This window comes from Moschus berezovskii, chromosome 13 (genome assembly GCF_049115385.1).
Source record: "Moschus berezovskii isolate FMDL1 chromosome 13, NW_MosBer_1.0, whole genome shotgun sequence".
NCBI classification, from domain to species: domain Eukaryota; kingdom Metazoa; phylum Chordata; class Mammalia; order Artiodactyla; family Moschidae; genus Moschus; species Moschus berezovskii.
Window position 1 is genome coordinate 62971111 of NC_142472.1, and position 27899 is coordinate 62999009.

General features: G+C 39.5%; 1 long non-coding RNA gene across 2 annotated transcripts in view; it reads left to right on the forward strand.

Annotated features, from left to right (window-relative positions):
- LOC148775855 (uncharacterized) overlaps positions 1-27899 on the forward strand; it is a 64667-nt gene that overhangs the window by 29576 nt on the left and 7192 nt on the right. Inside the window, exons 2-3 of one of the 2 annotated variants that reach the window (XR_016038892.1) lie at positions 17052-17249; positions 23737-23832. This is a non-coding gene — a long non-coding RNA (uncharacterized LOC148775855). The remainder of the gene's footprint in view (positions 1-17051; positions 17250-23736; positions 23833-27899) is intronic. The other variant, XR_016038893.1, reaches the window with a different exon arrangement.

A 27899-nucleotide genomic window follows, 5' to 3' on the forward strand; every position in this document is an offset into this window, starting at 1 on the left:
AAGGGAACTGGGCACAATATTGTGATGGAAGTGATCCAAGTGAAAAGTTTGAGTGATGCATCTTGGTTCAGAATTGACTCAGAACAGGTGTATCAGGTGTCTTGCGGTCTTTCAGAAATGTGGACATCAAGAAATGTGGTACATATACACAATGGAGTATTACTCAGCAATTAAAAAGAATACATTTGAGTCAGTTCTAATGAGGTGGATGAAACTGGAGCCTATTATACAGAGTGAAGTAAGTCAAAAAGAAAAACACCAATACAGTATACTAATGCATATATGTGAAATTTAGAAAGATGGTAATAATAACCCTGTATACAGGACAGAAAAAGAGACACAGATGTATAGAACAGTCTTTTGGACTCTGTGGGAGAAGGTGAGGGTGGGATGATCTGAGAGAATAGCATTGAAACATGTATATTTTCATATGTGAAACAGATTGCCAGTCCAGGTTCGATGCACGAGACAGGGCACTCAGGGCTGGTGCACTGGGATGACCCAGAGGGATGGGATGGGGAGGGAGGGGGGAGGGGGGTTCAGGATAGGGAACACATGTAAACCCATGGCGGATTCACGTCAATGTATGGCAAAAACCACTACAATATTGTAAAGTAATTAGCCTCCAATTAAAATAAATAGATTTTTTTTTAATGTGGACATCATTTGGAAAGATCACTCCACCAAAAGGAGAGATTTGATTAATTGTGAGCTTACCTTGGATGATTTTTCTCACACAAATGAAGATAAATAAATACAGAGAATATTTTTTAGGCTTCTGAAAGCCACGTGGAGTGACTGTGATAACTTATTGTTACACATAGAAAAGGAGGAACATGTTATATATATGGACTCAACCTCATTTTTTAAAATATAGCTTTAAAAACTTGGTATTGCAAAGTATAATGACTGGGCTCTAGATAACACTACTCAACAAGAATAGATTTTTAAATGAGAATTCTCAATCATAAAGGTCACAAGAAGCATACTATGTTCTCTGGGTTGCCTTTTCTGGTATAAAACCGTGTAAGCTGGGGCAACAGTAATCTGGGGTCCCGTATTGTCACTATACTGCACCCAAGGCAGAGCCTCTGTTCCACAAAGTGGAAGAGAAGAGCCCCCAGTTCTTAACTGCTCTACACAGGGCCACAGGCAGCTGGGGGCAAGATGAGAAGTGCTGATACCCCTCTGTTCCCCAGAAGATAACCCTCTGATGGGGAGCTGGGAGATGAGGACAGGGAGGCCATGTTCTTGGTGGCAGCAATGCCTAAGTCCACTTCCAATGGACTGTCCCTGTTGCTGAGCTGGGTGTGGGGAGGGAGAGTCTTGGTTCAAATATCACAGATGTGCCTTTCTTACACAACTCTTCATAGGTTGCCTCGAGTAGAGATTTCTTCAGTTCCTGTTTGTTCTTAGGACAATTTCCAGAGACTTGAAATTTTGTTTTAAAAATTACCTTTGTCTGCTTCACCTGGGAACAGTTCAGTGGCGTTCCTTACATTTTCATCACCCTCTACCTTGTTGTCAATCCATCAGCAATGCATTATTCTTTTCCAACTCTGTGAATCCACATAAAGTTCATTTAACAATTAAAAAAAATCATATAATAATAACACAAGTATTCATGTGCTACATGTTAAGTCGCTTCATTCATGTCAGACTCTTTGTGACCCCATGGAGTATAACCCACCAGGCTCCTCTGTCCTTGGGATTTTCCAGGCAAGAATACTGGAGTGGGTTACCATTCTCTTCTCCAGAGGTTCTTCCTGACCCAGGCATCAAATCCGGATCTCCTGTATAGCAGGCAGGTTCTTTACTGTGGGAGCCACCAGGGAAGCCCACAAGTATTTATGCAGGATAATTATTCAGTGCACTTCTGTGTTTCTAAGCAAGCGTTAAGTAGACCAATAAGCGACTTTTTCTTCTTCTAGACTTACCTAAGAGAAAGAAGGTCTTTCCATTTCTGCAGTCTGTGAATATACTGCCAACAAGTTACTGCTGGTAGTGGAAGAGAGTCAGCATGAAGTTTATTGATGCTGGCTAAGGGGGAAGATCAAGGGATATATACTGAACACCCAGTTCTTAGTGTTTCTGTCAAACTGTTTAAGTGACTTATTGAACATCTGGCTCATGGAATAGGCTCCATCGGGTCAGTATTGATGGTGTTTTCTTGGGCTCTCTTCCCTACCATATCCTACTCTTCCTAATTCCCCAATTCCATCAACATTTATACTCATTTAGAATATCACAAGCAGGGCATTGTGCCAAGGTCACTCAGGGACATTCAACAGTGACACAGCTGGAAAGGTGGTTAAGGTGTGTTTTATGAACGTGCCCTCTGAAATGAGAATGGCAGGAATGCTATTGTGTAGATTTATCCAATACTTCTAGGTGCCCATGACAATCTGATTTTCAGAGAAACTTATTTCATGGCATTTTTTCTATCCTCTGGTCAGAGAGATGATGAAGGTGAAGAAAATAGTGAAGAGACAGATCAGACCCTGAGTGCAGACTGACAAGCCAGTGGAGCAAAGAGGAGGGACCCTAGAGATGATAAACATGGGAAAGTCTGGGACTTGCTAACTGCTGTCTAATCAGAATGTCAAAGCCTCTGCCATGCCTCTAGTTCTTTTGCTTTTTTAAAAAAAACTTTTGGGCTAAGCCTGATTTGCCTTTTGAAATAAAACATTGGCAGGCTTAGAACATTACACCACACAGCACATGTGGATGGTGTGGGGAGAAAACAAACAGAATCAGAAAGGACTAAATTGTTTCTAACTCAGAAGAGAAAGCTGGTAGGGGAATGCAGACCACCAACACTGAATAATTTCATCTCACTATGAATATTAATAGCACATTCTCTGAGAAGGCAAGTCAGCAGGGTAATGTCTGAAGGATGTGGATGGAGTGTCTGTTTTGTTTCTTCTTGGGAACAACATTCTTTGACCACAGTAGCTGGTGAATTAAATAAAGTTCTGACTGCATGGACATCTAGCATAAACCGAAGAGATTTCCTCATTTATATTATAGGTTTGGTGCAGAAAATCAAGTTGGGGGATGCAGGTAAAAAACATATCTTTGTCCGAGAACTCAAATGAACTTCACTGGATATTCACATCAAACAAACTAGATAATCTTCACACCGGATTTTGTCCTTTACAGACAAACTGTAAATGAATAGAAATAGTTTCAGCTAGAACTGTCACACTTTTATCCAGAAGGGTTTTATTCAAAACATTCCCATGATAAAATTGGCCATGTGGTAGAAAGTAAGAAAAAAAAGGAGTATTTCAATTTTTGCGTGGGCACAACCTCAAGTTTACATTCTGTCTACTGAACTGTAGATGTAATACAAAAAATTTAGAAGAGTGTTCTCTCCTACAGCTGCTTAGGAGAAATTAGATATTATAAGAATATTTATTCTAATTATTCTATAATAACTAGGTATTATAGAAGAAGAAAACTGGAGGGGTTGGGGGAAAAGAGACTGAGAATGATAGCCAACAGACCAGACTTTAATTGCCTGCAATATTTGAGTTCAAATCTTAATCATTTGTTAAATCTCGGTCCTCCCTACCAGGTTCCAAGCTTGCAAGGCAAAGATTCAGTCTTTGTTGTTGTTAGAGATTCACTTGTATCTATTGCTGAATCTGCAGTTTTAAAACACTGCCTAACATGGCCACCTCATGCGACGAGTTGACTCACTGGAAAAGACTCTGATTCTGGGAGGGATTAGGGGTGGGAGGAGAAGGGGACGACAGAAGATGAGATGTCTGGATGGCATCACCGACTCAATGGACATGAGTTTGAGTGAACTCCGGGAGTTGGTGATGGACAGGGAGGCCTGGCGTGCTGTGATTCATGGGGTCGCGGAGAGTCAGACACGACTGAGCGACTGAACTGAACTGAACTGAACAACACATTAGCTATGATAAATAAAAGAATACTATTCTAAGATACTTTCAATGAAGAAAATAATGTTTGGGTGATACAGTTACTGACTGTCACCTTTCCTTGCTTTTCTAGTCAGCAGCATCAGGAAAAGACATGTTTGAGTCCAAATGGGACAGAGCTCCAGCTTCTTAGCTTGGGACTAGGTTATAAACCTGGTGTTAGAGTCTTTAAAGAGACAGAAATACTCTGATTCTTCTCCAGCCAGGAACATGATAGTCGTGTACTTTCTCACTTCAAGATATTATTGTTTTCACCAATGAAACAAGAGCAGAGTTGCCATGCCATATTTCTGAAAGCCTGTGCACAATGGTTCTTGTTTGCTGCCATGGTCATTTTGGAAGTATGGATCAAGTTGGACCCTCCGTCAGCCAAGGTCACTTGAGTGACCGGGGGAAGAGAGCCTGCTAACCCCTGTAACCAAATACTTTCAAATGTTATTGCCTGCTCTCAGTTCTAGGATTGAAAACACAATCGTTTCCTCCACTTATTTTTTTCCACAATTAGAAATGAATGGAATATCAGTTAAAACTGTACAGAAAAGCCAGTGAGTGGCATGCTGATCATCTGAGATGAGGTTCCCCTCCATGAGGTTCCCCTCTGGCTCCCCTAAACAGCCAGAGTGCTTATTTAGCAGTTTGGATGTTGGTTACACTGTCGAAAAGAACACTGACTTTCCATACTTAGATTCATTTTGTGTCCAGTTTCACAACTTGTCATATTTTTCTTAATGTCACAAACCTTAAACTGCAGTGTACTGGTGAAGTTTGTAGGGAGTATTCTATCAGTCCAGTTCAGTTCAATTCAGTTCAGTTCAGTCGCTCAGTCATGTCCAATTCTTTGCAAACCCATGAATCACAGCACGCCAGGCCTCCCTGTCCATCACCAACTCCCGGAGTTCACTCAAACTCATGTCCATCAAATCGGTGATGCCATCCAGCCATGTCATTCTCTGTTGTCCCCTTATCCTCCTGCCCCTAATCCCTCCCAGCATCAAAGTCTTTTCCAGTGAGTCAACTCTTCGCATGAGGTGGCCAAAGTATTGGAGTTTCAGTCCTTCCAATGAACACCCAGGAGGGAGTATTCTATAGCTAATAAAGATAAAATACTTTATGTTTAAACATTATGAGAACAAAAATACTTGCAGTATAACAACATGGGGCTTACCAAGCGGCTCAGTGGTAAAGAATCCACCTACCAATTCAGGAGACATAATGAGACGTGGGTTTGATCCCTTGATCAAGATTGCCCTGGAGAAGGAAATGGCAACCCACTCTAGCATTCTTGCCTGGAAAATCCCATGGACAGTGGAACCTGGCAGGGTATAGTCCATGGGGTCCCAAAAGAGTCAGACACGACTTAGAGACTAAACAACAACAAATATAACAACATAAGATAGTCTTGTAGAATGAGACAAGCTATGAGATTTAACAATATTATTCTTTATCCTTAGGGTATATAACAATGCTGAGAGATGTGAGTATAAATAAAATTGCAGATTAAAAATCTATTAAAAATATTTATGATAATTGAAGGACTTGTTCTTCAACAGGAATAAGCCAATTCTAAATACCTGATATAACTGCATGGTTCAAATAGCTTTGGGAAAGTGAATAGGCTTAGATTTTTTACTTCACATCCAGCTATCTTGCATGAAATGTTCCCTTGGAATCTCTAATTTTCTTGAAGAGATCTCTTGTTTTTCCTATTCTGTTGTTTTCCTCTATTTCTTTGCATTGATCACTGAGGAAGGCTTTCTTATCTCTCCTTGCTATTCTTTGGAACTCTGCATTCAGATGCTTATATCTTTCCTTTTCTCCTTTGCTTTTCGCCTCTCTTCTTTTCACAGCTATTTGTAAGGCCTCCTCAGACAGCCATTTCGATAAAGGACAGAAATGGTATGGACCTAACAGAAGCAGAAGATACTAAGAAGAGGTGGCAGGAATACACAGAAGAACTGTACAAAAAAGATCTTCACGACCAAGATAGTCACGATAACATAATCACTGACCTAGAGCCAGACATCTTGGAATGTGAAGTCAAGTGGGCCTTAGAAAGCATCACTACGAACAAAGCTAGTGGAGGTGATGGAATTCCAGTTGAGCTATTTCAAGTCTTGAAAGATGATGCTGTGAAAGTGCTGCACTCAATATGCCAGCAAATTTGGAAAACTCAGCAGTGGCCACAGGACTGGAAGAGGTCAGTCTTCATTCCAATCCCAAAGAAAGGCAATGCCAAAGAATGCTCAAACTACCGCACAATTGCACTCATCTCACACGCTAGTAAAGTCATGCTCAAAATTCTCCAAGCCAGGCTTCAGCAGTATGTAAAACGTGAACTCCCAGATGTTCAAGCAGGTTTTAGAAAAGGCAGAGGCACCAGAGATCAAATTGCCAACATCCGCTGGATCATGGAGAAAGCAAGAGAGTTTCAGAAAAACATCTATTTCTGCTTCATTGACTATGCCAAAGCCTTTGACTGTGTGGATCACAATAAACTATGGAACATTCTGAAAGAGATGGGAATCCCAGACCACCTGACCTGCCTCTTGAGAAACCTGTATGCAGGTCAGAAAGCAACGGTTAGAACTGGACATGGAACAACAGACTGGTTCCAAATAGGAAAAGGTGTACGTCAAGGTTGTATATTGTCACCTTGCTTATTTAACTTCTATGCAGAGTACATCATGAGGAACGCTGGGCTGGAAGAAGCACAAGCTGGAATCAAGATTGCTGGGAGAAATATCAATAACCTCAGATATGCAGATGACACTACCCTTATGGCAGAAAGTGAAGAGGAACTCAAAAGCCTCTTGAAGAAAGTGAAAGAGGAGAGTGAAAAGGTTGGCTTGAAGCTCAACATTCAGAAAACAAAGATCATGGCATCTGGTCCCATCACTTCATGGGAAATAGATGGAAAAACAGTGGAAACAGTGTCAGACTTTATTTTTTTGGGCTCCAAAATCACTGCAGATGCTGATTGCAGCCATGAAATTAAAAGACGCTTGCTCCTTGGAAGGAAAGTTATGACCAACCTGGATAGTATATTAAAAAGCAGAGACGTTACTTTGCCAACCAAGGTCCGTCTAGTCAAGGCAATGGTTTTTCTCATGGTCATGTATGGATGTGAGAGTTGGACTGTGAAGAAGGCTGATCGCCGAAGAATCGATGCTTTTGAACTGTGGTATTGGAGAAGACTCTTGAGAGTCCCTTATACTGCAAGGAGATCCAACCAGTCCATTCTAAGGGATATCAATCCTGGATGTTCATTGGAGGGACTGATGCTAAAGCTGAAACTGCAATACTTTGGCCACCTCATGTGACGAGTTGACTCACTGGAAAAGACTCTGATGCTGGGAAAGGTTGGGGGCGGGAGGAGAAGGGGACGACCGAGAATGAGATGGCTGGATGGCATCACCGACTCTGTGGACATGAGTTTGAGTGTACTCCGGGAGTTGGTGATGGACAGGGAGGCCTGGCGTGCTGTGATTCGTGGGGTCGCGGAGAGTCGGACACGACTGAGCGACTGAACTGAACTGAACTGAACCAGCTATCTTGAAAGAAATGTATCCAGATACCACTTTTCTACTTTTCTTCTTTTTCCTAAACTATAATCCCAGTAACTTTAATATTCACATGAAAAGGGAAAGTGTTAGTTGCTCAATCATGTCTGATCGACCTCATGGACTGTAGCCTTCCTGTCTCCTCTGTCCATGGAATTCTCCAGGCAAGAATACTGAAGTGGGTAACCATGATCTTCTCCAGGGGATCTTCCCAACCCAGGGATCAAATTCAGGTCTCCTGCATTGCAGGCAGATTCTTTACCGTCTGAGCCACCAGGGAAGCCCAATATTCATGTACTTAGTGACAATAATCATAATAACAACAATACACATATATCTTCTAACATACAACAACCATAATTTCTCATTTGTAGTTTGAACTTCATATAACTAAATTTCAACTCAGGGATGTCCCATGACCACCTGATGAGATGGGAACTACTATTATTTTTACTTTTAATGATAAGAAACTGGGTGAAAGTAATGCCATGCATAATGTTCTTGGAGGACTGTACATTTGTCTGTCTTTTTGACCTTCCTTCACACCTGACATGCCAGCTCCAGATCATCTACCCCCACGCAGTGTGCTAAAGAAATTCACAACCTACAATTTGGACTAAGACACCTGTACTGTAACTTATGCTCTGCCAGGTACCAGCTGCCCTTATTCTAAAATGGGAAAAATCAGTACTATCGGGTCTTTGTGAGAAATGAATGAGATAATATATATTAACCACTTAGATTAGTGCCTGCCACATAGCAGAGTCTCAATGAATTATCAGTTCAACTATTATTATTTAATGATTCTTGCTTCTCCGCCACCAAAAATATTTAGGCTATGAAAAAACTTTGCCAGTTGACCGATTAGAAATGACTGCTATGTAATTACAGCCTACTTTGAGCTCATCTTCTGAGTACTCTTTAAGCTATTTGTCAACACAGTCTGTCAAATGTTATTCATTCTCAAGCCTGTGCTAGACCCACTCAGAGTTTGCCACAAAAGTGCAAAGCCATACAGCATGAATTTCTTCATCCACAACACAGAAATTAACTGAGTTTACAAGAAGGCAGTGCAGTGGAGATGGTAAAACTCAGCTTTTGGAGTCAGATTCCCCAGTTCTAACGCGAGCTCTGCTGCTCCTTGTACCTCGCTTTTCTCTTCTTTAAAGTCAAGATGCTCATAATTTCTACTTAAAAGATTTATTTTGAGGCTTGAATATGTTAATATATGGAAAGTGCTTTCAACAGTGCCTGACATGTAGTAAGCATTATATGTTTTTTTAATTGAAGTATAATTGATTTACAATAGCATATTAGCTTCAGTTGTATAACAAGTTTTGCTACCATGAATTAATCAAAGCTGTTAGACATCAATGATGAATTTATTAGGTACAGCTCAGGATTTAAATAAAAAAGGCATAATCTGTATATAATATTATCTCTCAAAGAATGTAGGGTGTTCAGGGAGTTAGAGATGATAATGCTGCTAGAAGGCCAGGTGGTAAGTAAAATAGAAGAAGATATATGCATATATGTGGAATTTGAAAAAAAAACCCAAAAAACTGGTATAGGCAAGCTTACTTTCAAAGCAGAAATAGAGACACAGATGTAGAGAACAAACTCTGGAGACCAAATGGGATAAGACGGGGTAAAATGAATTGGGAGATTGGGATTGATATGCACATATTATTGATACTGTGTGTGTGTGTGCGCGCGCATGCTCAGTTGCTCAGTTGTGTCCAACTCTTTGTGACCCTGTAGACTGTAGCCCACCAGGCTCCTCTGTCCAAGGAATTTTCCAGGCAAGAATATAGGAGTGACTTGCCATTTCCTTCTCCAGGGGATCCTCCCAAGAGATCAAATCCACATCTCTTACATTGGCAGGCAGATTCTTTACCACTGGTATGACTTGGAAAGCCCAGTGCTATGTATAAAACAGATAACTAATGAGAACCTACTGTATAGCACAGGGAACCCAACTCAATGCTCTGTGGTGACCCAAATGGGAAGGAAGTCCAAAAAGAGGGGATATATGTATTCGTATAGCTGATACACTTTGCTGTTCAGTAGAAATTAACACAGCATTGTAAAGCGACTCCTGCAATGATAGGTGGGCTTTGCCTCTAGGACCACCTGGGAAGTTTATGCTCCAAAAACTTTCTTTTTAATTTCAAAAAAACCTTAAAAAAATGTACAAAATATTGCAAACGTTTAGTGTACCACAATGCTAGGGTAGTTAGGATGGAAATAAATATTATTTCCATTTTATGGGAGAAAAGAATCCAAATTTAGAAAGATGAAATGATCATGCAGCTACTGAGTGTTAGAGGAGATTCTTGAACCTAAACTTCTAACTTGGGACCCACTACATCATTCTGTTTTTATTTTCCCTTCATTATTCCTTTTCTCACTTGCACATTTTTCTGACAAGCCAGGAAAGAAAAATAAAAGAGAATCTTCTTATCTAACCACAGAGTTACCAAGCTATTTATATTTGCAGCCATACTTTGCAGTAACAATTCATACTCCTATGTAAAGTTCAACTCCTCAATTTAGAGAGTTGACCCCATTTTCTCTCAAATACTCAAGTATTTCACTCCTGAAATTCTTTCCTTTCTCCCTTGCATTATTGTTTTCTCATTATTAAAATGTTCCTGCTGTTGTCCTGGGCTTCCCTGATGACTCAGTGAGTAAAGTATCCTCTTGGAATGCAGGAAATACGGGAGATGCAGGTTCGATCTCTGGATTGGGACCATCCCCTGGAAGAGAAAATGGCACCCACTCCAGTATTTTTGCTTGGGAAATTCCATGGACAGAGGAGCCTGGTGGGCTACAGTCCTTGGGATTGCAGAGTCAGACATGATTTAGTATGTACGCACACAGTCATACTAACGTTCTGTAAATCCCATCTCCTCCAGTTTCAGTTCTATTTTTCTGCCTCATTTTATAGCCAAATTTCTGGGAGTAATTTATTCTCACTGCCCCTACTTCCCCACCTCTCCTTCTCTCTTAAGCCCATTACAATTATACCACTTTCCCATGACTTCAATAAAAGTGTTTTTAAGGTCATTTATGAGCTCTAGATGGTCAAATCTGACAGTTATTTCCCAGTTTTTATTTCATGCAAGAGAGTTGGAGAATTAGATAAATAAGTGAAAAATCAAAAGCCCTAGAGGTTCCCAGAATAATTTGTTGATCATAGAAACCTCAGTTATGAAACCTTATGACCAAGAAGCATACTTGGAGTCTTACTGCATCTCCAAAGGCAAATTTAGAAAGGTATCCCTGAGATTTGAGACTGGGGTTAAGTCATAACTATGAGTGGCATGGTTCTGGAAGGTTAGAATTTGTAAACTGAGTGAGTTTCAAGGGTGTAGGGAAGATGGTGGCCTTATCTTTGGAACAGAAGAGACAACCAGAATTTGTCTGTGGTCTTGTCTTGGAAAACATGAATCTCAAAGAGCTGCTGTTCCAACTTCTGAATTTAGATTGTTTTGTTGCATGTTATACTTTGGCACAGGTCATGTATTTTGAGAATCATGCTTCCCTGATGGCTCAGTGGTAAAGAATCTGCCTGCCAAAACAGGAGATACAGGTTTGATCCCTGGGTTGGAAAGATATCCTGGAGGAAGAAATGACAACCCACTCCAGTATTCTTGCCTGGGAAATTCCACGGACAGAGGAACCTGGCAGGCTACAGTCCATGGGTTTGCAAAGAGTCAGATACGACTTAGCAACTAAACCACCAGCAACAGCCACACTTCGGTACAATTTACCTGTTTTGAGAATCATACTATAGTTTGTCTTGCAAGAAAAAGTTTTTATTCCATCTCAAAAGCATTTTTACTTCTTTCATATGGAAGGAAACTGGAAAATTTGGTCTGGATACTCAATTACTTAGACAGCCCCTTGAGAAGATTTTGGTTCTCATCTTGACACTTGAACTCACTTATAAGCATGCCAATCTATATATTTCTGCTTCTAAGAATCAATATTTTTAGATATATTTTCAAGCATATGTCCAGTGTCTCTTCAATGATGTAGATAGCATCCCATCTGAAGTAGAAACACTGCCATAGCCTGAATTAATAGTTGAGGCTCAGGTTTTCTCTCACCTCAGTCTCCTGGAACATTTCCTAAAAACCTAGAAGTAACAAAAAGTGACTGAGAATGGAAGCAAACTTAGTGTTCTGTGGTTTGTATGATTTTGCTCCATAGTAAAGACTTAGGCCAAGAGACGATAGAGTCATTTCAATTATCTTATTTTCTATTTCATAGAAGTATAGAAGCTAAGGATTAGAAATGATGGATGCTCCCCTTATATTCCTCCATGGGGTCACGAAGAGTCAGACATGACTGAGCCACTTCACTTTCACTTTTCACTTTCATGCATAGGAGAAGGAAATGGCAACTCACTCCAGTGTTCTTGCCTGGAGAATCCCAGGGATGGGGGAGCCTGGTGGGCTTCGGTCTACAGGGTCGCACAGAGTCGGACACGACTGAAGCGACTTAGCAGCAGCAGACAGTGAAGAATCTGTCTGCAATGCAGGAGACAGGGGTTCGATTTCTAGGTCAGCAATATCCCCTGGAGAAGGGATGGCTACTTACTCTAGTATTCTTGACTGGAAAATCCCATGGGCAGAGGAGCCTGGCAGGCTATGGGCTAAGGGGTCACAAAGAGTTGGACACAACTGAGCGACTAACACACGTCAGTAGTGGGTTGGCATCACTGATTATCTACCAGCAGAGAAAGACAGAAGAAAGAAAAACAATGTAAAAGACTAATAAAACTAATTAATACTAATAAAATACATTTGATTTTCCCATATGCATGGCATATTTTATGACTATTATACCAAGGGTGTGTATGCTTAATCACTCAGTCGTGTCCAACTCTTTGCCACCCCATGGACTTCCCTAGTAGTGCGGATGGTAAAGAATCTGCCTGCAGTGCAGGAGACCAGTGTTTGATCCCTGGGTTGGGAAGATCTCCTGGATAAGGGAATCGCAATTTACTCCAGCATTCTTGCCTGGAGACTTCCACAGACAGAGGATCCAGGCGAGCTACTGTCTATGGGATTGCTAAGAGTCAGACACAACTGAGTGACTAACACACATAAGACCACATATACTTTAATATTTTCTGAATGATTCAGTTAGTATTACTATCAACTATTTTAATTATGATATTTTAATCCCCCCAAACCCTCAAAATCTGACCTAAATGGTTTTACCCCAAATAAGTAGTTTTCAAAGGTCTCACTGTATTGTGAGATAGTATAATACCAAACAAAAGTCATAAAAATATAGAATGCATTGTAGAAAAATTTTAATCACAATGAATGTAATTTTACAACAGACAGTATAAGGTCTTAAAGAATTATACATTGATTATCTGGAGAATTTTCTTTGGCTTAAGCCTTTATCTGCCAGTAGTGTCAGAGAGCTCACAGTCTGCTCTATCTGAGTATTTGAATTCATAATGCAGAAAAAAAAAACCAAGAATGTTGAACTGGGTTATCAGCATGTATTGTGATCTATCTCAGATAAGAGCCAAGAGGGCTGTTATCATCTTCCAGTCGTTAGAACATCATTATGGAATTTCTACAAATAGATAGCTATTATTTTGATGCCATTCTAATTGTAGCAGTTGCCATAACAAGCTACGTAGGCTAAGAATACTGTCGACAAAATTGTTGATCAGATGATTACTGTAACCACTGTATTTGAGATTTTTTAAAGTTGTTTTGCAGCTTAACCAACATGTTTCTGGCATGTTCTTTCTCTGCCAGCGGCAAGTTGTATTCACTGAAGAACAGTAAATGTGAGAGGAGAAATTACACGTCTTGGTGCTTCAACTTTTGCAATAGCTGTGCTTTGTTTAAAGCGTATAGATATATGCAGGTGCTTCTTGATATCCTACCCCTCTGTACCTGATAGGAAATATTGTTACTTTGGTTTTTTGTTTGTTTATTATTTTTCTGGCCACACCGTTGTGGCATGTGGGATCTAATTCCCTGATGGGGGATTGAACTTGTGACCTCTGCATTGGAAGCATGGAGTCTTAACCACTGGACAGCCAGGGAAGTCCCAAAATACTGCTACCTTAAGTTAAAGAAGATGCTCTACTTTCCTTTCCAACAATTCATAAACATTCCTTTAAAGCAGCTGCCTGATTGTCTTTACTCATGTTATTTCCAAACTTATTTATTATTAATACAAATTTTACAAACACAATATTGAACTTATACTTTTCTGGGGTAACCTTTTCTTCTTCTCTACAATCCAGATTTTAATTGTATATTACTTTGATTCTTCCCATGGCTGTAATTTATCAGGCAGTCATCACCTGTAATTATAGATTATATGTTTTTATCATCTGACATGGTGAAATATTTCCAAGAATTGACCTGATCCTCTTTAATAATATTCCTTCTGAAGTACCAACTTGGGCAAAATGGCACTGAGTCAAATGCTAAAAATCCTTGTGTGTTGTAAACTTGATCGGAATAGAAATTAACTTGCAATCCAAAAGTAAATTAGGCACTTTAAGAAAAATGTTAATGAAATGAAAGAAATAGTTTAGTCTTATACTGTATGTTAAAGCAAGGATTTATTTAAGAAACTCTGACAATAGGAAAACTTATTACATCTGTGAAAATATGTTATACTTCTGTTTATGTGCAATTATAAAATGAGTTATTCTGAAGTCAGTTTTGTTTTTTTTTTCTGAGCAAAGTTAACAGTCATTTTCTGTAGAATCGGTTAGACAAAGCTATAGTATACCTGACTCAGCATTGACGATGACAAGATAAATGACCCACCTTCAGGTCTGGTCATTTAAAAGAATGTCTTATGTTAAGGCAAAATCTTACTGGGAAGCCTGACTAGAGCCTGGACCTTGATTTTATCTAAGTATTTCAATGTACATCACAAACATCAAATGCATTTTCTTTGAATTCGCATAAGCAATGGATTAAGAAAACTCTGTATAAGCCAAAAAGTAAACCCTGGGAAGGATGCCAAAAACCTAGAAGAAATCGAGGGAAAATGGAAATCAAAGAGCTGGCCTAAAAGGATTCAGTGTACAGTGTCTTGACTTGTTTCATCTTCACAGAAACTTGTGTCAGCTTCATCTGGAGACACAGTCCAGGCCCAATGCCTTGTGCTTGACACTTGGCTTCAGAGTCAGTAAATAAAACTGTCTTCCAACTTCCCTCAGTTCGCCTGACTTTAAATATCCCACTATAAAAAGTCACAAAAACAGTCGTAAGGACAAAGAACACCTCAGACAAAGGCATCTTGAATGCCTCCCCTGCTCTCCATCCCCAAGGCTATCTGAGCATCAGTCAGAATCTTTATTTAATCCGATGTCTAAACAGCTATCTGTGGTGCAAATGAACTCTTGCAATGTTGATGCCAACGTACTGTAAGGTTGTAAAGTGGTTTTGGATGCATCCCAAAATAGTAACTTTTGTAAAGCACACTTTACGCACCTCCTTAAAATACAATTTCATACAGAACCCCATTATATAAAGCAGACAAAAGCAGATATTCCTTGGTAGAATCTCGGGTGTCAGCATTTGAACACTTTGAAGGAACTGTTGGACTTCCTAAATAAAGTAAAAATCATCAGAACTACAATGGAGGTGACATGGTATAATGATTAGGCAGATGGACCTGGGAGCTAGGTGCTGTGGTTGGGAGTCTGAGCTCTGCCTGTTCTAACTATGTGAGGACACTTCACTTCTCCTATATCTTGGTTTCCTCATCTGTAATTTGGAGTTATGAGAATTAAATGAGTTAACCTGTGTAATTTTAATTGTGGTCCTGGAGAAGATTCTTGAGAGTCCCTTGGACTGAAGGGAGATCGAACCAGTCAATCCTAAAGGAAATGAATATTCATTCATTGGAAGGACTGATGCTGAAGCTGAAGCTCTGATACTTTGGCCACCTGATGCGAAGAGCTGACTCAACAGAAAAGACCCTGATGCTGGGAAAGATTGAGTGCAGGAGAAGAAGGGGATGATAGAGGATAAGATGGTTGGATGGCATCGTTGACTCAGTGAACGTGAGTTTGAACAAACACCAGGACACAGTGAAGGACAGAGAAGCCTGGCATGCTGCAGTCCATGGGGTCGCAAAGAGTCAGATACGACTTAGTGACTGAACAACATGTATAAAGTTATTTAAAGTAGTCATATACCAGTGCTTGCAAAAAAAAAAAAATTCTTCCTTAATTTATTCATTTTAATGTTCTTTGAAACGAAGAGTAAGGACATGTACTAACATTCAGTTCAGTTCAGTTCAGTCGCTCAGTTGTGTCCGACTCTCCGTGACCCCATGAATCACAGCACGCCAGGCCTCCCTGTCCATCACCAACTCCCGGAGTTCACTCAAACTCACGTCCACAGAGTCGGTGATGCCATCCAGCCATCTCATTCTCTGTCGTCCCCTTCTCCTCCTGCCCCCAACCTTTCCCAGCATCAGAGTCTTTTCCAGTGAGTCAACTCGTCGCATGAGGTGACCAAAGTACTGCAGTTTCACCAAGGTCCGTCTAGTCAAGGCAATGGTTTTTCCTGTGGTCATGTATGGATGTGAGAGCGGGACTGTGAAGAAAGCTGATCGCCGAAGAATCGATGCTTTTGAACTGTGGTGATGGAGAAGACTTTTGAGAGTCCCTTATACTGCAAGGAGATCCAACCAGTCCATTCTAAAGGAAATCAATCCTGGGTGTTCATTGGAGGGACTGATGCTGAAGCTGAAACTGCAATACTTTGGCCACCTCATGCGACGAGTTGACTCACTGGAAAAGACTCTGATGCTGGGAAAGGTTGGGGGCTGGAGGAGAAGGGGACGACGGAGAATAGGACAAGGTTTTATTGCTAGGATATTATATTGGGTTGGCCAAGAAGTTCATTAGGATTTTTCCAAAAGATGTTATGGAAAAACCTGAACAAATTTTTGGCTAACCCAATACTTCCTAATAGGACTGTTATTCTGAAATCTGCTATCCATTGATCAGCCTTATCCTAGAGAAATCAGCCACCAATGTGATTCCAGACCTGGACGTGCATGTTTATGTGTATTCCTATGTGATCTTTTCCCATGTGGGATATGCCATGCTTACATTCATTTCTGAAGATTAATGAGAATTTAAAAAAAACTGTAAAATAGCTATTTCTAATTTAGAATCACTTTCTCAGTCTTCTCTTCTCTGTCTTTCTCTACCTATTAACTTCATTAATACTAATATAGACTAATATAATGTTAAAACTATCTCTCAAAAATATTCTAGGACATTTTTAATGGCCTCTAGCAATCACTGTGCAATTTTCACTCAGTCTGAAATAGAGATAAGCCAACAAACAATCCTTTCCCAACCAAGTTGTGCTTTTATTTGTGTATCTGGAGTTTGAATAAAGCCATCATAAATCAGATAGAATCAAAATTTAAGAAGTAATCATAGTTCTGGTTTGCATTAAGTTATTTCTGTATTATGTTCTGTTTTGTGATAACTCATAAATCATTTATTTAGACCTTCCCAGGTGATGCAGTGGTAAAGGAATCCAGATGCCAGTGGAGGAGACTCAAGAGACATGGATTCAATCCCTGGGTCAGGAAGATCTCCTGGAGGAGGAAATGGCAACCCACTCCAGTATTCGTGCCTGGAAAATTCCATGGACAGAGGGAAACTTGTGGGCTATAGCCCATGGGATCGCAAAGAGTTGAACAGGTTTGAGCACAATTGATTGAAATGTTGAAACAGCCAGGTGTGACATGGGAGATGGATGATGATACCCATCACAAAGAAATGTCTGCTTGTCATTATTAATTGTCTGCTGCACTCTGGACATTTCTCTTATTCCTAGCTGACAACATTGGCTATTTAGGGTCTGTCATTCTCTGGCTTTCAATGTAGAGCTTTGATTTTGACAAATATACGGCTGATGGTAGGGTGTAAAGTTTCTGACATGGGAGAGAAGAATAAGGCATTTAATAGCATTTATTTCTGGGGGAAATTATAAGAATTTGCATTGAATTGGAGAAAATGACTGCAAAACAGGGAAAGCACACTGTGCTACAGAAAGCAAAAAGCACATTCTGTCCTTCTAAGTTCATTACCCACTGAGTTCAGACAAAACACGACTTTTTTTCTCCAGAGCCACCTCCATGATTAGAGTTCTAAAGGATGGTGGCACGGTGAAATAAAGAGCTGATTGGGAAAATTGCTAGTTGGTAGAATGCACGTTTGGAGTTTTACTGCAGATAGTGGGCTTACATAATGCTGTTATTACCTGTGACTACATCTGATGGGTTTAGTTAGAAAAGGTCATTTAATTGCTGAATCTTCTTGAGAAAAAAAAAAAAAAACTGGCTGAAAGAATAAGTTGGGTACATTGCTAAAATAATACCAATAGCTACTCAAAACTGCAGGCTTTCAGCGCCTTTAATATGACATTCTTGGCCCAAAGCAAACATTTCTCCTTTCATTCTGCATTTTGCATGTGGGAAACAGGCAAACAAACAGAAAAACAAAATACCACAAGGAGAAACTGGTTTTTTAAATTCTTATGTATGAGATAATGGTTATTTTTCTGACTCCAAAAATGATCTATTCATTGTAGAGTACATGGAAAAAAGGAAAGTATTAATAAAGAAATGAAAATAACCATTAATCTACTATTAGTATTTTAAGCAGATTATTTTTTCTGTGTGTGTGTGTGTGTGTGTGTGTGCGCTCGGGGGATATGAGAGTTAATATTTCTATACCCTTTCATTTTAATGAAACTGTACCACATAACTTCCTTATTTCATAACATATATATGCTATTCTATATTATATTAATATATACTACATTTATGGACACACTATGACTTATTTATTTAAACTTTTTGCATCTATGGCATTTACATAGAAAAACTTATAAAGTATTATGATGAATATCAATGCACAAATATCTTGTACACAAGTTATTTCTCTAAGAAAAATTCCTAGAAGTGTCCATGTATGATCAAACTGAATAATCATTTGTCGGTTTCTCAAAAACTTGACATCTCTTTCCATGCAGGTTGCTCAATTTACACTAACACCAACAATGTGTGCCACAAATTTCAAAATGTCAGCCAACTGTTATTGTTAAATACGTATGTATTCATATTTATGGCAAATATATATTTGCCAATTTGAATGAACAAGACCCCAATATGATCCTGTTTTAATCGGCATTTGATTTATAGCCTCATCTTCATCTCTCGAGTTTAGTAGCTTGAAGAATGGAGACATCACAGACAGCCTTGCCCAGAATTCCCTGGAGTCTTTCCTAGTACACAGAAGATGTTCGGTAACCACTGCTGACCGTGAGGTTAGGTTGCTAGACCAGAGGCAGACTCGACACACAGAGATGACACTGCCTGACTTTGAAGATGACAGAGCTACAGATGCTTCCGTTCACACAAGAACTACATTCTGAGAACTCATAAAGTGGTCGTATGATTCTTAATCAAGTCACATTTCAAGTATATTGAATCTTTGAATAATGTATCAGGAAGTTCAAGACATAAACAGTGGTATAAATAAGTCATCTAATGCTGGGTTACAAAAACATTTTGACCAACCCTTTGAGGATGGCGTTTTTCTTAGTTTCACTGTAAAATGAGGAAACTGAGGCTTATGATAAGGAAAGATGATAAGGAAACTTATCATCGACAAGTAAGAACCTGCCTGTGTCACACTGGCTACTGTGTTCTGCTGTCATAAATATGAGTATGTATACACATGTATATATACACCTATACACATATATTCACATATGGATCTGTGCACATGTGTGTCGTGTACATACGCAATACATGTACATACGCACATGTTAATTAATATGTGCACAAACACATGTATATATTTGTGTTAAGTGTTTAATAAGTTCAAATGTGTACATGTGTGTTAGTGTTTCCTGTTTCTGCTTGTATAGATCTCATAAAGACGAGTATTTCAGAGCTTCAGAAATGCTCCGGCGTTCACTAACTACGGACTGTGACAAAGAAGATTCTGTTTCTTGAGTCTGTTCAGTTTTAAGCATCCCATGACCCAGCTTCAAGATGAACTTTCTGGCCCTTGATTAATTGCAGTATAAATACGTGCAGATCAGAGAAAACGTGTCCCGGTGTCTCCTTGCACGGTGGAAGAGTATGCCAGGCGGCTATCTATGTGGAGCGTCTGCTCAGTTCAGTCCCTGTCAGCAGATCCAGACAATTCTATTTGCATAATGAACTCTCTGGGCCGTCTTTAAAGCCTCTGCCAGCAAAGATTAGAGAATAATCGCTTGAGGATTATTGCTGCGTCTCATTCAATGAGCTCTCAGATGTTGTCCGCTCTGGACTGAATCACTGACCCCTAATTTGAGGTCTAAATGAGTGTTCATGGTTTTCTAAGAGATTTTAAAATGTGGTGAACTTTGATTGTCTCATTGACACCTGGAGAATGGGTGGCAGGAAGTCAAGGCTAAATGGGTTTAAAAAAAAAAAAAGAGGGGATATTTCCACATTAACTTATGGGCAAAACAGGCAAAAATTGAAATGGAATCGTCAATAAACTTTTATTGAATACCCAATAGAGACAAAATTGGTCAGATCATTTTAGAAAGAAAAAATTTCCAGAGAGAGACTGAAAATTTCCCCTTTCACTGCTATTAGAACTCCTTTCACCATGTAAACTCATAATCTCAAAGGTCATTTGAGTAAGGTACTGAGTTAAGTACCTTTTGAGTAAGTGCTCATTTGAGTACTAAAACATATTTAAGACATGACTGAGACATGACTCGATGGACATGAGTCTGTGCAAGCTTCTAGAGTTGGTGATATACAGGAAGCCTGGCATGCTGCAGTCCATGGGGTTGCAAAGAGCCAGACATGACTGAGTGAAGGAACTGAACTGAACCAACATGTTTAAATAAAAGTCATTGCTTAAAAGCTATTTCAAATAATGATGAAAGTTATGTGTAGATATATAAATACAAACATAGATAGCTATTAAATGAAAAGTCAAAGCTTTTCTTCATGAGAGAAACTTCCTTGACTGGTTTTAATACTCTTAATTGTAAACTCAGCAACTCTGAATCATGCATGCTGTTGTCGTTCAGCCTCTAGATCATGTCCAGCTCTTGGTGACTTCATGCACTGCAGCACACCAGGCTCCTCTGTCCTCCACTATCTCCCAGAGTTTGCTCAAATTCGTGTCCATTGAGTTGATGATGCTATCTAACCATCTAATCTTCTGCCAGCCCCTTCTTTTGCCTTCAATCTTTCCAGCATCAGGGCTTTTTCCAGTGAGTCAGCTCTTCACATCAGATGGCCAAGGTATTGAAGATTCAGCTTCAGCCTTAGTCCTTCTAATGAATATTCAGGGTTGATTTCCTTTAGGATTGATTGGTTTAATCTCCTTTTAGTCCAAAGGATTCTCTTCTCTTGTCATGTAAATTCTTGATATATAATTTTTATCTATATTTATTTATTATCTAGTATGAAAAATACTTTAAAAAAATCTCCTGCAGCCAGCCCTTCTCCAATGTTCTTTTTTTTTTTTTTTTTTTTTTTTAGTTTTATTTATTTATTTTACTTTACAATACTGTATGGTTTTTGCCATACAAAACATACCTGGTTGTTTTGGTCTGTTATTGTGTATAAATTTTAAAATAACCTTAACATTTTTTTTTGGTTCAGGAACTTTAGATGGTATTCAATGTCTTCTGTATAAGTGGACAACGTCCATTCACTTCTGTCTCTTCCTTCCCTACACACCATCACTCTACTTCTCTCAACTGTGCTGTGTGCTTAGTCTCTCAGTTGTGTCTGATGCTTTGTGACCCCATAGACTGCAGCCCATCAGGCTTCTCTGTCCATAGAGATTCTCCAGGCAAGAATACTGGTATAGGTTGCCATGTCCTTCTCCAAGGGATCTTCCCAACCCAGGGATCGAACTCAGGTCTCCCACATTGCAAGTAGATCCTTTACCATCTGAGCCACCAGAGAAGTCCATGAATACTGGAGTGGGTAGCCCCTATCCCTTCTGCAGTAGATCTTCCCAACCCAGGAATCGAACTGGGGTCTCCTGCATTGCAGGCAGATTCTTTACCAGCAGAGTTACCAGAGAAATCATCTCTCAACTGTACCCCTACTTTAATGTATTCAACATTTATAACACATACAGTTTTTTACATTTAATATTTTCATGCCTTGTCTATAGTAGTGTTTCAAAATTCAGAAGCAATTCTGCCATCTCCCTCTGAAGAGACATTTAGCAATGACTGGAGATGCTTGGGATTGTCACAACTGGAGTATTAAAGACATCTAGTGAAGAGAGGCCAGGGATGCTGCTATATAGTTTACAGCGAACAGGACAGGCTGCTACAGCAAGGAATGTATCTGACCTGAGTGTAAACAGTGATGAGTATGAGAAAACAGGGTGTCTCTAGGGTTATTGTGGAAAAGTGAAATCCACAAGGGATAATTTTTAAAATATTACGTAGGAGAATCCAGTGAAGAGCCACGCAGCAGGTTCTATATTGTTCAAAGGGGAATTTTGAAGGCACCACGCTAAATGACAATCATTTTCATAAATTTCATCACTCAATAGAAACCATGCCACATCGCTTACTAATTGGATCACAATTTTTAGCACATTTTTGTTATTCTTGGAATTTCTAGATGCTTATTTTAATCTCATGGAAGAAAGAATTTTGCACTTATTTTTATTATGCCAACAGGATTATGCAGTTTCTTGATTAAAGGTCAGTATTGGTGATGGTGGTGATTTAGTTGCTAAGTCATGTCCTACTCCTGCGACTCCGTGGACTGTAGCCTGCCAGACTCCTCTGTCCACGGAATTCTCCAGGCAAGAATACTGGAGTGGGTTGCCATTTCCTTCTTCAGGGAAAGGTCAGTATTAGACTGCAAGTTTTTTAGACTTCCCCAGTGGCTCAGACGGTAAAGCGTCTGCCTACAGTGCAGGAGACCTGGGTTCAATCCCTGGGTCGGGAAGGTCTCCTGGAGAAGGAAATGGTAACCCACTCCAGTACTCTTGCCTGGAAAATCCTATGGACAGAGGAGCCTGGTAGGCTACAGTCCATGGGGTCACAAAGAGTCGGACACTCCTGAGTGACTTCACTTCATACCTCTACATAGCTGTCATTCAAAGATTTCTCCCTCTGTCTCTCTCATGCCCTTCCCCAACTTTTCTTAGATTTGACATCTTCTTATCTTAGATTCATTTTTAATTTTGCTGGTATATATTCTCATCTAATCATATCAAGAAAGAAGTAGGAGAGATGGAAAGGTTTAAATACGTTCATACTTGATGGATTAGCAAGCCACAGAAACGCAGTTCAAAACCCCCTTATCTCAAAACTTCTGGGATATGATTCCACTGCCATCAGCTATCTCGCGATCCTGACAAGAAGCTTCGTGTCCATCTCATCCTAACGCCTTTGTAGACGAGCTCCCTTCAAAACTTTTGGCGTTTCTATTAAGTGTTAGTTGTGCTTGTCATTGTTGCCTGCAGCTGAAAAACGCAAGTTTAAATGAAACTAAAAAGGTGTTTATACTTTTCACATAAAAAGATGAAGGTAGTGTTTCTGGGTTGGAGTGTTCTCAGCAAGCTTTTCTGGGTTCCTTTAGGCTGTAGTCTTTTTTTAATTGAAATATAGTTTATTCATAATATTATTAGTTTTAAGGGTATAGCATAGTAATTCAGGTTTTTATTTTTTTGCCGATTATATTTCACTGTACATTTTTTACAAGATATAGAGTACCCTGTGCTATACAGTAAATCCTTGTTGCTTGCGTATTTTGTGTACAGCAGTTTGTATTTGTTGTCTATGCTGTGTTCTTAGGGTTGCAGGTTAAGTGCAGCAGTTTAAGATGGTGACCTCCTGAGCACACAAAAAAGCATCAAGGATTTCTTTTCCTCTCCTTCCTCCTTCTCTTTCTCCTCTTTCTTCTTTTCCCGCTTCTTCCTCATTTCTTCATCCTTCTTATCTTTCTGATACTCCTCCTCTTCTCTTTTAATCAAAGAAATTATCTATCTCCAAATCCCCTTTAGCCAACTGTATCATTGGCCATAACTGGCAAACATTTGTGCTCAATCACTGATCGAATAGACAGTCTGTGGCTTATCTCCTGCAGTTGCAGAGTATTCATCTTCTCTTTTTGTATTGCTTTTCCCCTAGGTATCTGTTGTTGATGAGCATCAGACTGTATTCAGCTCCATCTGCAGTGCCTTGAACCCCTGAAGATCACTGGAATTGGATACCCTAAAGATAGAAGTAAGTTTTTAATATGTATTTCATCCTTTGCCTAAAGTGGTAACATTTGAATCATTAATTACATCAGAAGTTAAAGATAGCATAGTGAAACTTAGCTGCATTTGATTTTCAGGTCATGTGCTCAGAGAAATGAGATTATATTTGTATTGCATATAGGGTAAATAGTTAAGGCTTCTTGTAGAGAAATGTGGCTGGCCATAGGTATCTGTCCACCTTTGGAGCTTCAAGCTGCTTGAAGACTTCTGGTATACCAGCAGAGAAGCTCTGCCCAAGACTGTAGATCACTCCTGACAAGAAGTGATATCTGAGCTGTGTTTATAAAGATGTAAGTCAAATATGGTTTTTAGCATTTAGGACATCTTTCATGGATTATGCAAAATATCATTTTTAGACTTGACTGTTTTTGTATTCATAATATCTTGGTAATCCCACTCTTAGACTAGATGTATTCTAGTAGAGTTTGAGTTATGTAACCTTCCTGATACCATGTCCTCCAAATCTATTCTCCCTCTTCCTGTCAGGTTTGTTCTTAAGCATTATTTTTGTTTCATTGAGCATACACTAAATTCATTGATTGGTTTAGGAAGAACTGGTGTGATTCAAATGGAATCTCTGTATCCAAAAGCAATAGTTCTCGTCTATCTATTTATACCTTCTTGTTAAACATTACTTTCACCAAGTCTGTTTATTTTATGTCTGGGTACACAAATTCAAGCATGTTAGTCTGGCTTTTACTGCTCCACATGACATGGGTTCATCTCCATGTGCAGCTTTGTTTCTCAGACCTTTCATGCATTCCTGCTTCTGTCCATTCTTTTCATGTACTGAACTCCTCTTACACATCTGTTATAATGCTAGGCATTATGGATTTATAAGTTCATAAGACATTCTCTCGATGAACTAGCAGTCAAGTGTTGGAAAATACATATGGAGACAGATTATTCCACACAGTCTGATGAAAGCTCTACCAAAGTTATGAATAAGGTGCAGTGGGAAGGGATCATCTTTTACTGGCCATTGCTCTTGTGTAAATAAGGACACCTCACCGAGGGGTTTGGTAGTGTTTTATTATTTAAATGTCTTCATGTTCTCTAAAACATCAGCCAAGGGAAGGATTTTATTTCAGAAACAAATATGCTCCAATTTTTGTTTAGAGGGAAAAATGTGGCAGGCAGTGCGACACAGTGCAACAGACCTTAAAGAGTTGAATTCCAAAACGTGATTCACTTACTATATGACATTTTGTTGTTCTTGTTCAGTCACTAAGTCGTGTCTGACTCTTTGAGACCCCATAGACTACAGCACCCCACGCTCCCCTGTCCTTCACCATCTCCTGGAGTTGCTCAAATTCACATCAATTGAGTTGGTGATGGAATCTAACCATCTCATCCTCTGCCGCCCCCTTCTTTTGCCTTCAATCTTTTCCAGCATCAGGATCTTTTCCCATGAGTTGGCTCTTCGCATCAGGTGGCCAAAGTATTGGAGTTTCAGCATCAGTCCTTAGAGTAAATAACTTTGACTTTAGGACTCAGTTGTCTCATGCATAAAATAAAGGCTTGCCTTAAGTCATCTTTAACAACCATTTCTGGATTAGCAGTTTAGTTGCATATTTGGCCACTATGGTAATGGCCCTTCTAGCTGTCTAGGTAAGAATATTCATTAGCAGTTACAAACAGGTAGATTTGGAATCTGGGATCCTCAGATAAGGACTGGACTTTCTAACTTCATGTATCAGGGGATCAGCCACGGATGACAGGAATTGCAAAGTATCACAGGCATTTACAGGGCTGAACACTGGAGGCAGCTGTCTGAGCACAGTGGGTACAGAGCAAGCAACGAGGTGCATGTCTGTGCTCAACCCCAATACCTTTCCTCCTGGAAAGGCCACTGGCCAGAGGAAGAAGTGGCCTTCCTTGCTGGGGAAACTTAAAATGATGATGTTTAATTGGAATTGGAAAGAGCTGTATTTGTTTTTACTTAAGGCAGAAGCTTTAAAGCTGTTGGATATTCCACACCTGAGTCGGACTTCCTTCTCCATTTTACTACTTAAATCCTCTTAAAGGTTCTAATATTTTGTGTATTTTTCCCACAGATAGTGCTTTCCAAAGATAACTTGCATTTCCCTATGAATGTTGAATTTTTTTTATGATTTCAGGATGGTTAGATGGTTAGAGTTCAGCACCTTTACTATAGTCTCTGCAGGCAATGTATACATGTGTATATGTACATGTCTGTATATTCATGCATGCATGCTCAGTCACTTTAGTCATGTCCGACTCTTTGTGACCCCTTGGACTGTAGCCCACCAGGCTCCTCTGTCCATGGGAATTCTCCAGGAAAGAATACTGGAGCAGGTTGCCATGCCCTCCTCCAGGGGATCTTCCCCAGGGATAGAATATGCCTCTCCTGAGGCTCCTGCTTCGCAGACAGATTCTTTACCACTAAGCCACTGGGAAGCCCTGGGTATATAGATGTGTGTGTGTGTGTGTGTGGAGGCAATGTACATATGTGTGTGTGTGTCTATATATGTATACACGCTGTACATATGTAAAATGTACTTATTTGAAATGGACTTGAGACTACAATGTCTCCTATTTCCATGACAGTAATAAGCATCATGAAGTCAGTTATTTTTCTACAATTTTGGTAGCCATAATGATTAACCTTTTCACAAAGTTACCTCAGGAACTCTTAGAAAGATTAAAACCTCTAAGATAATGTGCTGATACTGCCAAAAATTCATATTGACCATGTCCCAAACTGTGACAGAAAGACCATGGCTGGAAAAAAACCTCTTGCCTGTGAAGCATTTTTAGATCTAGTGGGAGCCAGAGTTGAGGTAAAGCAGAGAAAGTGGGGTCTGGGAGGGAACAGAACCAAGCAAAATCAGGGACACAGGAAAGAGGCAACATGGGTTACAAATATACGAGTGAGGATCTGGGGTAGATGTTTTTAATTGGGATATGAATTCAGAGGTTACAAAAAAAAATGAATGAAAAGCAGACACAGCAGTGGGACTGGGCAAGTAGGAGGTTGTTAAGGTTGAATACTAGATGTGGGCTTTTCCCCAAAGTTTTATTTATTTGATCTCTTTGGCTGACTGACTCCATTTAAAGGGCCAGAAGAGGTTCTAACTGAAAATGTTCCAAGATTCTGTGATGAGAGGACTAAGTGGTGGAGAATAATTCTTATGAGGAAAAAGACAGTTTCTGGAGTCTGAGTTAGTAGAATGATCTGATGGATAACATAGTTTTAACAAGAATAAATTTGAATCCCAGTGAAAAAGAGATGGCTATAGAGATGACAGAGGTGCCAGGGAATAATATCTGCAAGAGAAAGAATATAGGAAAGTAGCTTAAGCACACAAAAAAGAAAAAAATATCAAGGAAATATCAATGGACAAGGAGAGGTTCAACTTGAAAACTCTCAGAGAAAAAAACAAGACTTAAATAGGGCTAGACATGTCAAAGGTGAATTCTTTCCTTCTCTGTCCTTTATATGCTAAATTACTTGAAGGACAATAGGTTTATATTCATGGAAAGAGGCCAAAAAATGCCCCGCACATGTGGTAACTCAATGAAAACTAAACAAAACAGTAGGACTCAGATATAATTTTCAAATATTAGAGATTCACTCTCTTGTCCTTCTATTAGAAATTTTAAAAGCAATGCATTTACATGAAGTCCTATCAATATGAATTTATTTAATGTTTAGAAAAACATGCATTTGTTGTTGTTTAGCCGCTCAGTTGTGTCTGACTCTTGCAGCCCTATAGACTGTAGCCTGCCAGTCTCTCTGTCCTTGGGATTTCCCAGGCAAGAATACTGGAGTTGGTTTCCATTTAAAACTGTATCTGTAACAGATAATTTTTTAGTTGTGTTTCATTTCTTATCAGCAACCTGATAAGTCTCTATAACCCAGTCTGTGGTCCATGGAGTTCTGGATGCCAATCACAGCATCCAGTCACAACCACCAAGTTAGGATAGTTCTCGTGATTCAAGAATATTCTATTTCCCTGGCCACGATAATTGACCCATGGATAGTATATGATTTAAGCCATGGCAATC